Here is a 17,868-nt window from a genome sequence, read left to right on the forward strand (position 1 = left end):
ATCTGGGGCTCTGGTTACCGTTGGATCAAAGAGGAGTCTGTGCGTCTGCACAAGATGTGGGAGCACTGGAGGTGAATCCACAGGGCTCTGAAGGGACTCTCTTTTGCTTCTCTTTCCTTCGTACTGTAAGGGCACCAGGCAACACTAATGCCAACTCTCTGTCTGCCTTACAGCAAGCAGAAGGCAATTTCATGTACTATTACATTACAATAAAGGGATTTTGAATCTAGAATTCCTAGATTTTTAACCATCATGAGTTTTGAGTGTGACAGGGTGCCCTTGGCAGCCTGAATGAGTGCAGTTCCAACAACACTGAAAAATAACTTGCCACGACGCAGGATGCATCAGCCTTCTTGACGATCTCCATATCCACCATTGTTTTTAGCTAGACTTTATGCTCCAAACTTCTCCACAAAGCACCACTGGAATGGCTGGCATGTGGTTGTAGCCAGATGACAGAGTGTTTCAGATGATGTTTCTCCATATTCCCGCAAATTGGAGGAACAACACACCATTATCCGTCTGGACAATTCCAACGGGATGGTAATAACATATACTTCTCTGGTTTTCATTCAACTGTATCCCCCCCCCCCCTCCTCTTTCCCTCCCCCCACCTCTGTCTTTGTCTCTCTCTCCCTTTTTCCTCCATCTCCTTTGACAGAGCCAAAATCACCTCTCCTCTTATCAATCCAATTAACACCTTTTGTTGGTCAGTCTCCCATCCCCCCACCCTACCAGTCTTCTGATAGAAACCACAACCACATCCCCAATCTTTTCTCTGTGCCTCCTGACCTTGAGCACGCTCTCTCTCTTTCTTCCCTTTTCCCTCTGTATCCTTTCACTTTCTCACCTTTCCTCTCCCTTGTCCTCTATCATATCCAATTAACATCATTTGTCCATTAGTCTGTACTCCTCCCTTCCCATTCTTCCCCCATTCCCACCCCCCCCCCCCCCACACCCAACCTTCTATACAGAGGAAGGGTTCAGGCCCAAAACATTGGTAATATTACCTCCTATGAAAGCTGCGAGACCTGCTGAGTTCCTCCATGTCACTGGTGTTGTGATAGATTTGTGCCAGCTGTGGCTCTTTTTTAACTACAATCACAGCATCTGCAGACTTTCATGTTGCACTCTGTATTCACCAATGGCTGAACTGTTATCTCCAACAGATGTCATAGCTGTCTCCTTCCTCGTATTCAACAACATAGGAGCCCTGTTGAACAGAGAGATTGAAGGCGATCATCAATCCCACAAGACGACCAAATTAAGCTCCAAGGTGATATCAGCTACGATCAGCAACAAAGCCATCATCTCGAATCTGACCGAAATGGTCAATTTCACGCTGAGGTTCACCCAGGTTTGTAAATAATAGAAGCAATCTTTCCCATTGAATCATAGAACATTACAGTATAGAAAGAGGTCCTTCAGCCCTTCCAGTTTGTGCCAAACTATTATTTTGTCTCATCCCACTAACCTGCACCCAGTCCATAGCCCTCCATTCCTCTCCCATCCATGTACCTGTCCAAATTCTTCTTAAATGTTAAAATTGAGTCTGTCTGCATTCACCATTTCAGCTTGTTCCACACTCCCATCACTCTCTGTGAAGAAGTTCCCCCTCATGTTCCCCTTAAACTTTCCCCTTTCACCCTTATCCCATATCCTCTGGTTTGTATCTCACCTATCCTCTGTGGAAAAAGCCTACCTACATTTACTGAGTCAAGACCCCTGATAATTTTAAATACCTTTATTTCTCCCTCATTCTTCTATGCTCCAGGGAATCCCAAAGGAAAATGAGATTCCCACTCCAGCCTCCCCTCCTCCAAGGAAAAATCCTGAAATGTACTTCTTAGATATTCCTTTGGAAAGCCTAGACCAAAGGTAAGTCACTTAATCCAAGAAATTGGAAGGTGTTTTCCAGAACTAGCTGGGCAATGAGGTGAAAGAAAAACAAAAGTGTAGATGCTGAAGTGAAAACAGAAAGTGCCAGAAACTCTCAGCAGGGCACGCAGCACCCGTGGAGAGAGGATCAAAGTTAACATTTCATCTCTTCAGACCCTGTCTGATCTGCTGAGTTCTTGCATCATATTTTTTGCTTAGTTAGTTGAAAGGAATGGCACTCTTTACTCAGAGGGAAGATAACGAGGCAGAACCTTTGCTCCTGGTGATTAACCCAGGGAAGGCTAACTTGCCCTGGATAACTGTGGGTGGCAGTATGATTCTGGGTAATCATTATACCTTGCGGGTGTAAGGGTGTAACTGAATGTGAAGATTGAGGGGTTGAACAAGGTGTTGAGATGGGTTCATTTATAACACCTCTGTCGACTAGGTTCAAACTGTTTCAGGTCAGTTTAAAGTTGATTTTTCCTTTCACAGTTATTCAGGGTGAGTACAAGGCGGCCTGATGCAGGAACTGAAAGATCAGAGGGAGATGGTAAAATAGTTAGATTAATAACAAGACACATCAGAGATGTTTTGGCCACCATTTTATCAAGAGGTTGGGTAACCATAGTTACATAATTGCCAGGAAAATCCTCACTTTTGCAGTGACTAGTATTATGCTGAATCAGTCATAGAAACATAGAAAATAGGTGTAGGAGGAGGCCATTTGGCCCTTTAAGCCTACACCGCCATTCATTTTGATCATGGCTGATCATCCACTCAGTACCCTGTTCCAACTCTCTCTCCATACCCACTGATCCCCCTAGTCACAAGTACTAACTCTCTCTTAAATATAGCTGTGGAACCGGCCTCACTTCCTGTGGCAGAGAATTCCATAAATTCACCACCCTCTGAGTGAAAAAATTCTTCCTCATCTCAGTCCTAAAGGACTTCCCCTTTATACTTAAACTGTGACCCCTGGTTCGAGACTTGCTCAACATTGGGAACAATCTTCCTGCATCTAGCCTGTCAAATCCCTTAAGAATTTTGAATGTTTCTATTAAATCTCCTCTTAATCGTCTAAACTCCAGCCCAGTTGTTTTAGCCTTTCTTCATATGCAAGTCCCGCCATCCCTGGCATCAATCTGGTAAACCTTTTCTGAACTCTCTCCATGGCAGTGATGTCCTTCCTCAGATAAGGAGACCAAACTGAACACAATACTCCAGGTGAGGTCTCACCAAGGCCCTAAACAACTGCATCAATACTTCTCTGCTCCTGAACTTATGGACAAGTAAATGACATAAAATGGGATTGAAAAATAAGTGGTCGGGAAGATTACCATTATATAATAATCACCTTGTTCCTTTCACGGTATCTAATACTATTTTGAAACCATGGGAGGAGAAAGGAATACATAATTTATCTGACTGTTTTTTAGAAGGTCATTTTTGTTCTTTTGTCGAATTGCAAAAGAGATTTGATATAAGTGGTTATTCTATATTTGTGTATTATCAGTTAAGATCTTTTGTAAAACAGGTATGCGGTCGTCAAATGAATTTACTGTCTGAAACTGATTTTGAGAAATATGTGCTCTCATTTCCAAAAAAGGGTTATATATCAGGTTTGTATCGTATTTTGTTGGAAAGTGAAAGTAAAATAGATTGGGATAAAGATAAAATGAAATGGGAAAAAGATTTAAGTTTAACAATAACTGAAGAAGATTGGTCTGAAATCTGCCGTAATAGTGTTCGAAAATTGATTAATGCTAGATTGGCGATGATTAATATAGTTTTATACATCAATTATATTTAATACCCGAAAAATTTAAAAAATTTGGTTTTAGTAAGTCAGATCTTTGTTTTCATTGTGATCAGGTTTCTGGTACTTTTTTACATGCTGTTTGGTTGTGTGATCAGTTACAACAATTTTGGAAAGGTATTCAATCTGTATTTAATAATCTATATAATCTTCATATTGTATTAGAGCCTGATATATTTTTATTCGGGAATATGCAACTGTTGATTGATTTAGAATTAGATAATTACCAGATCTCTTTTATTTACTTAGCGCTGGCAGTGGCCAAGAAATGTATAGCGATTACTTGGAAGAATAGAAATGTATTGTCTTTAGATAGGTGGTATTCAGAGATGAAGTTTTATTTGGTTATGGAAAGAATATCTTTTTCTATACAAGATAAGATGTCTTTTCATGAGTTAAAGTGGACCCCATTTATTGATTATATACAATTTAAATAAGTTTGAATTAATCATTTTTTTTTCTTTAAAAAAACTTTTTTATTATATATTTTTTCTATATATATATATGTTTTCTTTTTTTTCTTTTTTTAAAGTTTTTTTAATTATTAGTTGGCTTTTTTGTTTAAGTTCTTTTTGTTTTTGTTTTTTCATATTTTTTGGATTAATAATTAAAACTTAATTAATATATATTTTTAATATATATCGATCTTTTTTTAAGATATATTTTTTTATTATACTAATAGTATTAATTCTTCACTCTTTATCATGGGTGTGGGGAGGGGGGGGGCTTAGGGGTTAAAATAGTTTTTTTTAGTCTTAGTTTTTAGTTGTTAGGGGGAGATGCCGAGATTGGTATTGTATTAACTATGTCAGTTTGTACTTGTATTACTTTATTTTGTATTTTTCTGTACATGAATTACTTACTTTCTTCATATGTTAAAATTAATAAATAAAGTTTCGAAAAAAAAATCATTAATATAAATCGTAAATAACTGGGGTCCCAGCACTGAGCCTTGTGGTACCCCACTAGTAACTTACTGCCATTCCGAATAGTACCCGTTTATTCCTACTCTTTGCTTCCTATCTGTCAACCATTTCTCTATCCACCTCAATACCATATCCCCTATACCATGTGCCTTAAGTTTGTATCGTAATCTCCTGTGTGGGACCTTATCAAAAGCCTTCTGAAAATCCAGGTAAACCACATCTACTGGTTCTCCCCTATCCACTCTACTAGTTACATCCTCAAAAAATTCACTAAGATTAGTCAGACACTATTTTCCCTTCATAAAACCATGCTGGATCTGACCAATGAATTCACCACTTTCCAGATGTGCCGCAATCACATCTTTAATAACTGACTCTAACATGTTTGACAGGATAGCGGTCCTGTTGCAACTCTACACATTTCTGGTGAGACCACACTTTGAGTATTGTTTTCAGTTCTGGTCACCTCATTAGAGGAAGGATGTGGAAGCTATGGAGAATATGCAGAGGAGATTTACTAGAGGGTGGTAAATCTGTGGAATTTGCTGCCTATTTAAGCAGTGGAGGCGACCCCAGTAAATATATTTAAGACAAGGTTGGATAGATTTTTACAGAGTTAGGAATTAAGGGATACGTGGAAAAGGCAGGTAGGTGGAGGTGATCCTACCATCAGATCAGCCATGGTCTCATTGAAAGAGGAGGCTTGATGAGCCAGGTGGCCGACTCCTGTTCCTATATGCTCTAAACATCATAAGAAGGATTGAACAATGGTTTAAGGGGGATTTCTCTTTGGCACAGGAAAAGAAAGACAATGTAAAGCCAAGCTGTGTCTATTGGAAGAAAACAGAAACAGGAACTGTTTGGTCCCCTGATGGGTGTGAGCTATTTGATTCCAATACAACCCATGTAACCTGCCGATGTAACCATCTGACAAGCTTTGCAGTTTTAATGGCGCCGACTGAACTGGAGGTAAGGGGTAGCTCCACTGGAAACCTGTGATGAGATGAAGAAAAGGTGGTAAATTCTGAGAGAATAGCTCAGAAGCAGACCTTTAGCTAACTTACTACTCCTTTCTATACCTTGGCGATTCAAGTTCAAGTGTGCAGTAAAAGTCATAAAATTTGGACTGCGCAGGGATTGTGTCAATCCAGACTTTTGGTTTTTAAACAGCGTTCCTGTTTTATTTCAGATTTCCTGCATTTACAGCTTCCTGTCATAAACCTGTAGAAGCCTGCTGAAATTAATTGTCCATGACTATTTATTTAACAATAATATATATTTATTTTAATATTTGTATGGACAGACAGTGCATATGCACTGGTTGTCTATATGTGTATAGTATCATTGTGTGTTTGCACTGAGGACTGGAGGATGCTGTTTTGTCGGATTGTACCAGTTTACCTATCTCGGCTGCACCATTTCATCAGATGCAAGGATCGACAACGAGATAGACAACAGACTCGCCAAGGCAAATAGCGCCTTTGGAAGACTACACAAAAGAGTCTGGAAAAACAACCAACTGAAAAACCTCACAAAGATAAGCGTATACAGAGCCGTTGTCATACCCACACTCCTGTTCGGCTCCGAATCATGGGTCCTCTACCGGCATCACCTACGGCTCCTAGAACGCTTCCACCAGCGTTGTCTCTGCTCCATCCTCAACATCCATTGGAGCGCTTTCATCCCTAACGTCGAAGTACTCGAGATGGCAGAGATCGACAGCATCGAGTCCACGCTGCTGAAGATCCAGCTGCGCTGGGTGGGTCACGTCTCCAGAATGGAGGACCATCGCCTTCCCAAGATCGTGTTATATGGCGAGCTCTCCACTGGCCACCATGACAGAGGTGCACCAAAGAAAAGGTACAAGGACTGCCTAAAGAAATCTCTTGGTGCCTGCCACATTGACCACCGGCAGTGGGCTGAAATCGCCTCAAACCGTGCATCTTGGCGCCTCACAGTTTGGCGGGCAGCAACCTCCTTTGAAGAAGACCGCAGAGCCCACCTCATTGACAAAAGGCAAAGGAGGAAAAACCCAACACCCAACCCCAACCAACCAATTTTCCCCTGCAGCCGCTGCAACCGTGTCTGCCTGTCCCGCATCGGACTTGTCAGCCACAAATGAGCCTGCAGCTGACGTGGACTTTTACCCCCTCCATAAATCTTCGTCCGCGAAGCCAAGCCAAAGAAGACCTGTGCAATCGGATGATAAATAAACCTGAACTTGAGATTCCAGTCAGGCTCTAGATCACCAGGGAACTCCCAGATACCAGGGAGCAAGGACCCAGAGTTTTAGAACATGATGGAGTTGGCGTCCAGTGTTCGAGGCTAGCCAGGAGTGGGACCGAGAGCTCCAAGACATCAGGGATTTATGATCCAGGGTTTCATGACACCAAGAATCGTGCAAAGTTCTGCAAGATCAGAAAATATGAAAGCCTTTCTGGAATAACAGAGACGGGAATATCAAAGACTTGCAGCCACCGTGGCTCCAAAATATCAGCAAATTGGGGTCCAGAGATCCTGAACATTGGAGGACGGCACGGATAGCGTAGAGGTTAGCACAATGCTAATACAATGCCCTTGACCTGGGTTTGAATCTGCAAGGAGTACAGTTCTCCCTATGACTGGGTATGTTTTTGAAGGGTGGGGTGAAACCTATGGGGTCTGTAGGTTAATTGGGGTATTGTTACTGTACTGAATCTCTAAAATTAAAATTAATAAGGGATTGAGATTTCTTGAACATCAGATACAGTGTGGCAGTTCAGCAGATACTGAGATGTTGAATATGAGGGGCTCAGAATCTGGAGGTATATTATGAAGGACTAGATATTAATATCCCTTATTGAACTTCTGAGATTTGCTGCCTAGACTCTATGGGGTAGCCCTGCATGGTGGCAACTTCTGGGTTATCAAATGGGCACCCTCCTTCCTTCCTCAATGATTTGCTGATAGACTCATGATAGACATCCCTCCCCCAATCACATTCTCAGCTCTTTGCTCTTCTGTCCTCCCAACCATATCCACCAATGACTCGCCTTTACTTCTTCGCCCCACCCGGACCTGCCCCTCCATTTTATTCTGCGCCTGCCTGCTTTTTGCTCATACCTTGATGAAGGGCTCAGGCCTGAAATGTTGGTTATGCATCTTTGCTGCACAAAGAACGCTGCATGACCTGCTGAGTTTATCCGGCATTTTTGTGTTTTATACTCAATCCCCCATTCAATGAAGGTAGGAAACCCAAATTCTAGTTCCTGCCATCACATCCCTCTATGCAAATCAGGAGACCAGATTTCAGATTTACTGTCAACATTCGAGGGCATAAAGCCATAACCTGATTTCAGATTTCAAATTTATTGCTAGAGCACATACATGATATCACGTATAATCCTGAGATTCCTTTATCCTGGGGCCCAGGCAGAATTACCACTTATTGGTAGTGCGTAGAAGAATGTACACATGTAAACAAATAAAGTAAACAAACTGTGCAATAAAGAAAATTTTAAAAATTCTTAAATGAGTTTGTCGTGGACGAGTCTGATTGTGAGGGGGTGTGAGTCTTGAGGCTCCGATACCTCTTTCCTGATGGCAGCAGTGAGAACAGAGCGTGTGGTGGGTGGTGTGGATCCTCGATGATTGCTCATGCATTCCGACAGCAGCGTTCCCTGTAGGTGTTCTCGATGGTGGGGAGGGTTTTGCTTGTGATGTCCTCGGCTGTATCCATTCCCTTTTGCAGGGCTTTACGCTCAGGTGTATTGATCCTCCCATACCAGATCATGATGCAGCTGGTCAGCACACTTCCCACCACACATCTATAGAAATTTGCCAGTGTTTTCAATGTCGTACAAGGATAGAGGCTGCTTTCATAAGACACTGGCTCTTGTTGATGTCCTCGATGAAGAGATGACTGGTGCCCGTGAGGTTGCAGGACAAGGTTTTTCCTGTCCTGTGCATTGGGACCTCCATACCAGACAGTGATGCAATGAGCCAAAATGCTCTCCATAGTACACCTGTAGAAGTTTTCAAGAGTCTTTGGTAACATACCGAATCTCCTCAAACCCCACTGCCGAGACTTCATGATTGCATTGATATGGAGGCTCCAGGACAGATCCTCAGAGATGTTGACACCCAGGGATTTGAAGTAGAGGTGGAGTGAAGCTGATAAAGGGGGTTGTGGAGGGATGAGAGGGGGACGCATGTGGAGGAGAAGAGACGCAGAGGGGGCAGACCACATCATGTCAGTCTTATCATTCTTAGTATCCCACTATGTCTTTGTTGTAAGAAGACAAACACTTGGAGATGATCACCTACATCGGCCTCATCATCTCCCTGATCTGTCTCGGTGCCTCCATCGCCATATTTATCAAGTGTCGTTCTATCCAGAATGCCAACACTATCCTCCACAAGCACCTGAGCTTAACCCTCTTCATCGCAGACTTCATCTTTCTGATTGGAATGTGAATGAAACACCCGGTAAGGAATCTGTGCTGCAGTGCCCACGCAGACACAGGGAGAATGTGCAAACTCCTTACAGACAGCGCTGGATTCAAAACCATGTTGCTGGTGTTGTAGTAGATTTGTGCTAACTGTGGCTCTCTTTGCCCTTTCCCCCAATCACCTCCTATTCTTTTTTTCTTCTTCCCCCTCATTTTTTTGAAGAATTTATCTTTTTACTGACTTCCTGCTTGCTTTCATCAATGTCTCTGCTCTGTCCACCGGAACACCTAGGATCTCCCGGTCGCAGTTCATCAATTCCATCCACACCCCCTTCCCCAAAATTACCATCTGGGTACACATCAACTTAATGTCAACTTCTCTGATTCCTTCTAGCCTACTCCATGTTCTCCCTTTCTTCCCCATATCCTTCTGTCTTCTTTCCTGCAGCTCTCCACCTCCTCCCCTCTTCATTCACAGAGCCACCCCCACCTTCTGTTTGCTACCGTGCCCTCACTTCCTTATCCATCTATTATCACCTGTCTGTGGAGCTGTGCTCCTCCCACTGCCCTAATTTTGCTAACACCTTGAAGAAGGGCCCAAGCCCAAAATGATGCTTATGTATCTTTATCTTTGTTGAACCTCTTAAATCCAGCGCTCTGTGGTCCGCCAACTTTAATGGTGCAACACCCGTCGCAGGCACAAACTCCTTACAGACAGCATGGGATTCAAACTGTGGTCCCGATCGCTGGCACTGTAAAGGTGTTGTGATAAGAATCCTGAAAAAGCCAAAGAGCCTGAATGTGCCTGAGATGGTCTAATCTCAGAAGCTAAGCAGGCACAGGACTGGTCAGTACTTGAAGGGGAGACCACCGAGGAACAGCAGGTGCTGTAGGTTTCTGTGAGGGGTACTGGACAAAGGTGCGACTCTCTGACTGTCTTACGGTAGATTAAAGTAGGTCACATTCTAAATTTAACCTTTACCTAACCGCGATTTGATTTGTGAATTAGTTGATCCTTTTAGCTCAGAAAATGGGTTTGATCAAGGCACCTACCGAACATTTGACAGCTATTTTCTGTGGTCTAGCAATGGCCGGGTCCCAACGAGGCCAGATTATAGAGAAGTTCGACCTGTACATGTTTGACCTGTTGATTCTCTCCATGGCCTGACATGACCGTCCATGGCCTCATATACTGCCAGTTTGAGGCCAAACATAGAGGAACAATACATTATCAGACTCCCAGTCAGCCTCTTCCTCAATCTCTCTTTCCCTCAGCCCTTCCTCCAGCACCCCCTACCCCTTCCCCTCCTTTTCCTGTCAGGGCTTTAAATTGAAAATGTAAACATGCAGCACGGTAACAGTCTCTTTGAGCCTATGAGTCCGTCCTGCCCAATTACACCCACAAGACCTACAGCCCCTGTATGTTTTGAACGGTGGGAGGAAACCGGAGCACCCAGGAGAAAATCCACACAGACACAGGGAGAATGTGCAAACTCTTTACAGACAGCGCTGGATTAGAAACCATGTCGCTGGTGTGCTAACTGTGGCTCTCTCTGCCCTTTCCCCCGATCTCCTCCTGTTCTTTTTTCTTCTTCCCCTCATTTTTTGAAGAATTTATCTTTTTACTGACTTCCTGCTCGCTTTCATCAGTTTCTCTGCAGGTGTCTGACCCATCTCAATGTTCCTGCCTGTGTGCCTGTCTATGACGGCACTCGGCCTTTGCCCAATGTTGGCCACTCTGCTCTAACCATTGTGCTGCTGTTTCCTTTAGGTGGTGTGTGCCCTGATTGCAGGATCTCTGCATTACCTCTTTCTTGTGGTCTTCGCCTGGATGTTCTTGGACAGTCTGCAGCTCTTCATTATGTCCAGGCACCTCACAGTCACAAATTATACTCGTACGCACATCATCAACCAAAAATATCTGTACATTTCCAGTTACACAGTGCCTGCTGCGATAGTCATTATCTCGGCAGCTGTATTTGTCAGAGGCTACGGAACAAAAACGCGGTGAGTAATTTAACAATAACAACATGTGAGTGGAACTCGAAAGTCTGCAGACCCAGTGACTGTAGTAAAAACTGGAGGAAATCAACCACCAACCGGATGGCATTAATATTAACTTTTCTGGCTTTCATTAACCCGCCCCCATCCCTCCTTTCCCCTGTCGCCTCCACCCCCTCCAGCTCTGTCTCTCCCTTTCCCCCAGAGGTAATAAATTCTCACCTCTCCCCTTATCATATCCAAGTAACAACTTTTTGATGGTCTGGATTCCTTTCCCCTCCAATCCCCTTCTAACCAGTCCTGTCTGGATTCTGAGATTTCCTGCCCTTGCCTCATTCTTTTTTTTAAACTTTATTTATTCGTTCAAAAAAACAAATAATATACGACATATACAGCAATTAAACATGAACTTTTTTTATATCTATATAGATATAAAAAAAGAAAACATCCCCCCCTTCAGCCAACTCTCCTAAGGAGAGCCATTAAAAAAAGAAAAAAAGAAAGAATATTTTTAAAAAAGTTAAAAATATACATATTAAAATCTAATCAATGTAATTATTCCAAGTATAACAACCACTTATTAATAAAAAAATTATAATTATCATGCAAAACATACGTAATTTTATCCTTTATTAAACAATATTTCATCTCATTATGCCATCTATTAATATCAATCATATTTGTATCTTTCCACATACTAGCAATACATTTATTCACTACGGATAAAGCTAAAGCTGAAACTTATCTAATCCCAAACCTTTCAGAGGTTGTAAACTACCCAATAAAAATACTGTTGGATCTAAAACTATTTTAATCTTATACAGATATTCTAAAAATGATTGAATTTTCTTCCAAAAAGATTGTATATGTATACATGACCAAACAGCATGAAAAAAAATTCCAACCGTATCAACACATCTAAAACACAAATCTGATTCATTAAAACCATATTTTTTTAATTTTTCAAGTGTTGAATATAATTGATGTAAATAATTGTAATTAATCATTGCATAACGTGCATTTATCAATCTAGTTACACTATCATAACAGATATCTAACCAATCCTCTTCAGAAAAAATAAAATCAATATCTGCTTCCCATTTAATTCTAGATCTATCCCAACCTTTTTTATCCATACCATCCTATAATATTTGATACATAAATGAAATATAACCCTTCTCTGGTACCTTCATAAGAAAAGTCTCAAATTTAGTCATTTTAGGTAAAATCATCTCTCTACCAAACATACATTTTACCAAAGATCAAATTTGATAATAAAGAAATAAAGAATTCTTATCAATGCCAAAATCTTCCCTCATCTGATTAAAAGATAAAAATTTACCCTCTTTAAAGCAATTCCCCCAAATTTTTCACACCTTTAAATCTCCAATGCAATAAACTTGGATTATGTAATGAAAAAGAAATAAGTTGATTATTATACAACAGAGTCAAAGCCAATAAAATCATTTTATTTTTCTTTATCCATAACTTCATGAAATGTTTTAGTATAGGCACATTATATTGTTGTAACAAATTCATATTCCACCTAAACAAAAACTGATATATTTCAAATTCAGAAATACTTGCCATCTCAATTTTAACCCAACTGGGAGGCTGTACCAAATCTATCAATGAACTAATAAATTTAAGTTGGGCTGCCTCATAATAATTTTGAAAATATGGTAAACGTAATCCCCCTAACTCATATTTCCAAGTTAATTTATTCAAAGCTACTCTCGAAAATTTACCCCTCCATAAAAAATCCCTAACCATTCTATTTAAATCTCGAAAAAAAATTTTATCAAGTAAATACGGAATAGATTGAAACAAATATTGTTTACGCGGAAAGATATTCATCTTAATTGTATTTATCCTTCCCATTAAATTAATAGGTAAATCTTTCCATTTAATCAAATCAGTTTTAATTTTTTTCATTCATGGAACATAATTTAATTTATGTAAAGATTGATAATTAACATTCAAAATTATACCCACATATTTAATTCGATCAGTCCATTTCAAATTAATAATATTCTTATAAACTGAATAATCCCCTCCTTCACTTACCGGTAATATTTCACTTTTTTCCCAATTAACTTTATATCGAGAAAGACATCCATATTGTATTAAACAGTCCTTCATATGCAAAAGTAACCAAGTTGGGTTTATTAAATACACCAATACGTCAACAGCAAATAAATTAATTTTATACTCATCTAAAACTTTCATACCTTTTATCTGTGTATTTTGTCTTATCAACTCTTCTAAAGGATCAATCACTAACGCCCACAAAGCTGGTGATAAAGGAGAACCTTGATGAGTTGATCGAGTTAACTTAAAAGATTCTGAAATCAAACCATTCGTCATTACTCTAGCTACCGGTTTACTATATAGAGCCCTAATCCAACCAATAAAAGAAGGACCAAACTTAAATTTCTCCAAAACTTTAAACAAAAAATTCCATTCAACTCTATCAAATGCTTTTCTGCATCTAAGGATATCATCATCGGATGATCTAAAGATTGTCGAAATAAATTAATCAAACTAATCACTCACAAAATGTTATCTGAAGCATATCCATTCTTTATAAAACCTGTTTGATCAATATGAATCAATTTTGGTAAAATTTAGCCAGTCTATTCGCTAATATTTTAGCTATTATTTTATAATCTACATTTAACAATGAAATTAGCCTATATGAAGATACCTTCAAAGGATCTCTATCCTTTTTAGGAATTACTGTAATTAAAGCACTAGAACAAGACTCAGGTAAATCATAATGTTCTCCAACTTGACGTAATACATCCCCAAACACTGTAGATAAATCATTATAAAAATGTTATAAAATGCAACCAGAAATCCATCATCACCAGGCGATTTACCGTTCGGCATTTTCAGCATAGCCATTTTCGAATCAGTAAATTGTTCTTCTAACTCCTGTATATCTCCATCAGGTAGCATTTCAATCTGAAGAAATTGTTTTTCTTCGTGAATTGATGAGAAAACAGCAAGATGCGGGGAGAAACCAGCGGCGACCCCCTGAGGAAGTCAGGGTGCCATCGCTGGGAGTCCAGACCCGCAGTAAAACTTTTAAAATGACTTCTGTTGAGTTTCAGCAGTTACCTGTTCTGCCACTATGTCAGAGAGAGCAGAGCTGAGCTTTACTGACTCACAGTGTATGCAATTGAATAGAATTATTCAAGCTGTTATAAAACCTTTGTTGACATCTCAAATGAATGAAATGGTTCAAATGAATGCTGGTATAAGTTCAGAATTAAATATGGTTAAGACATGTGTGGATGCATCTTATGAAGAATTTAAAAAATTTCAGACTGCTTTTTTGGACTGTTAACAACAAGTGATTTCTAACACAGAAAAAGTGTTGAAGGTGGAAAAATCAGTCATAGAATTAGGAAATCCTGAGAAGGAGCTAGAAAGCAAAAGATTATTTGGAAAATCAAAGCAGAAGGAATAATGTGAAAATTGTTGGTTTGCCAGAGGTATAGAAGGCAAGATCCTCTTTGTGTTTTTAAAGACTGGATTCTGCAAATATTAGGGCAAGAATTTTTCTCTGGGGGATTGGCACTGGAAAGAGCCCATAGAGCTTTAAGAAGAATACTCTCATCTGGTCAACCACTGAGACTGGTAATAATTCGATGTTTGAGTTATTTGGATAGAGAAGCAATACTTCGACTTGCAGTACAAAATGCGAGACAATGACAAACCCCATTGTTGATTCAGAATACCAGAGTCTTTTTTTAATCCTGATCTGAGTCAAGATGTCATTCAACGTCGACGTCGATTCAATCCAGTTAAAGAAGTTTTGTGGTGTAAAGGTTATAAGTCTGCTTTTCGATACCCTGCAGTGTTGAAGGAGTTTTACGGAGACTATCAATTTCGGTTTTTTGAATCTGATTGTGAAGCAATGATTTTTGCTGACTCATTGCCAGATATAAGAGGACAAAGACGTAGTCCACCATTATCTTCTAAATAAAAATTTGGTAGCTCTGGAAATGGAAGAAATGGCACAAATGGGAAAAATGGGAATGGAAAGAGTCTACCTCCTTCCGAAATGGGATCTTTGAGATTGGAGTCTTTTGGATGAAAAGAAGAATTTTTTTTCTATTTTTCTTTTGTTATTATGATATTTTGATGTTACTGATTGTTTGGCTGGGGAGGGAGAGATTTGCACCAAGTTCTTTACTAGTCATCAGCCACTGGTGGGTGACCCACACCCAATTTTTGTTGAGGGGATTACTATCTTTTGGTAGTTTTTTTGGGGGGGGGATTTTCTTTTTTTTTCCTTTTTCTTCATTTTTTTCTTTTTTTAAAATTTTTAGTTTTTGTGATATTTTTTATTATTGGAGGGCCTATATATGTTGATTTGAGTTTTTATATAAGGATATTCTTGGTATTTAGTAACAATAGTAGATATGTCAAAGCTACTTTTAATGTTTGAGGATTAAATAGTCTGATTAAACGTAAGCGAGTCTTGGCATATATTAAGAAAATTAAAATTGCCTTTTTACAAGAAACATTTGAATGTGAAGGAAAGCATGAAATTAAAAAGGGATTGGGTTGGGCATGTATACTCTTCTTAATTTAATTCTAGAGCTAAAGGTGTAGCAATTTTGATACATAAAAATTTATCTCTTGAATTACAATGAATGGAGGAAAAGGCAGGATGTATTCTTAAAGTGATTTGTAAGATTTTTAGTGAATTTTGAACTTTACTTAATATTTATGCTCCAAATGCAGATGGTGAAGTATTTATTTCGGATGCATTTTTATGTTTGGGTCAAGCTAATGATAATATTTTAGTTGCTGGTGATTTTAATTGTGTTTTGGAACCTTTATTAGATAAATCTCTGAAGAAAGTTAAAAATTCTAAGATGGCAATCCAGGTCCAAGCGTTGATGAAAGATCTTAATTTAGTAAATATTTGAAGACGTCTTAATCCGACAGAGAAAGATTTTTCCTTTTATTCATCTAGACGTGAATTGTTTTCAAGGATTGACTTCTTTTTAGTATCGGCACATTTACAAGGGAAAATACAAGGAGCAGAATATAAAAGTAGGGTGATTTCAGATCATTCTCTGTAATATTTTACATATGAAACTTCTGAGAAAATTCAAATAGCTTATCTTTGGAGATTTAATAAAATGTTGTTAAAAATAAGGAACAAATTAATTTTTTTAAAGAAAATTCTAATTCTGTTCAAAGTAAGTTTGTATTATAGGATGCTATGAAAGCCTATTTGAGAGGACAAATAATTAGTTATACTTCTAAAATAAAAAAGAATTGATTAAATCAGAGTCTTGAATTAGAGAAACAGATTGATGAGTTAGAAAAGGAATTTCAGAAAGATGCTACAGAAGATTGGAAAATAGAATTATCTAGGCTGAAATTGGAATATAATACTTTGCAATCTTATCAATTTGAATGTGTGATTAATAGGACTAAACAACGGTATTACGAATGGGGAGAGAAAGCACATAAGGTATTGGCATGGCAATTAAAGAAAGAACAGATATCAAGGACTTTTAATACTGTTAGACAGAATTCTCTTATTACTTATAAACCTCGTGAGATTAATGATGAATTTTATTCATTTTATAAAAGTTATATACATCTGAAGGAAAACAAGAAACTGGATTGATTGATTTTTTAAAAAATCACAGTTGAATTTACCGTTGCCTCTTTCTGTTTATCCTTTGAAGTAGGGCTCGGGCTCAAAATATCGGCAATATATCTTTGTCAAATCCTATGGATGCTGAAAGACCGTCGAGTTCCTCCAGCATTTCTGTTTTTAATAAGTGTATGGCATGGGTAGCATAGCTATTACAGTGCCAGTGACCATGGTTTGAATCCCATGATATCTGTAAGGAGTTTATATGTTCTCCCTGAACCTGCCTGGGTTTTCCCTATGTTCTCAGGTTTCTCCAAAATGTACAGGGCTGTAGGTCAATTTGGGTGTAATTGGGCAGCAGGGGTGTAAATTATAAATAGAATCTGAAAAAAAAAATTAAATGTATATGTAATAGAATTCTAAAGAAGAGGCCATTTGTTCAATAGGATCCATGCTGGAACCCAGTAGAGCAATATCATCAGTCCTACTGTCTCTCTCTGATTCTCTCTGTAACTCTGTATCTTATTAGAATGCAGCACATAGACTCCATTGTGTGGTGAACACCCCACCACCCCACATTCATATCAATGGTCACAGCCAATGGTTGTCAGCACACTGCTGTTTCCTGGGATCTTATTCGCTTTTCTGCATCATGTGGCAGCCGATGTTGCAGAAGTATTTCGTGAGCCGAGTAACACTCAGTAACCAAACTCTGTCGCCCTCACAGCTGCTGGCTGACACTCGAGTTGGGGTTTAACTGGAGTTTCCAAGGCCCAGTCTGTTTCATCATTGTGGTAAGCTTCTTATTTCTTTCTTTGATGCTGTGAATCCAGGCTGGGGCTGTCACTCGTCAATCAATTTGCCTGCAGGCATCTGCGGTTGGCTGCATGATGTCCTCTATGGGATCAAGCTCCACAAAAGGCTAGGTATCACTCTGTTCTCGCTGGCCCCAGAAAGGAGAAGAGTGAGCTTGGTAGCTCTGTGCAGCCAATGCAAGGGGGGCTGTGGGTGAGGAACACAGCCTTGAGTCCTCTACCTTTTGAGGGATGAGCCCTATGTAGTAACCCCTTGGACATCACTGGTGGAAAGCGAGAAAGATTAAAGTCTTCCACTACAAATTTAATGAATAAAGTAACATATTTGAACTTGACCCTTGGGTGTGTGTCAATCACCACCTCTGATCTG

General features: G+C 39.4%; 1 pseudogene; it reads left to right on the top strand.

The window, feature by feature from the left end:
* The window catches only part of LOC138758411 (adhesion G protein-coupled receptor E1-like), a 68,651-nt pseudogene that overhangs the window by 42,799 nt on the left and 7,984 nt on the right, over window positions 1-17,868 (top strand).

This window comes from Narcine bancroftii, chromosome 3, assembly GCF_036971445.1.
Source record: "Narcine bancroftii isolate sNarBan1 chromosome 3, sNarBan1.hap1, whole genome shotgun sequence".
NCBI lineage: Eukaryota > Metazoa > Chordata > Chondrichthyes > Torpediniformes > Narcinidae > Narcine > Narcine bancroftii.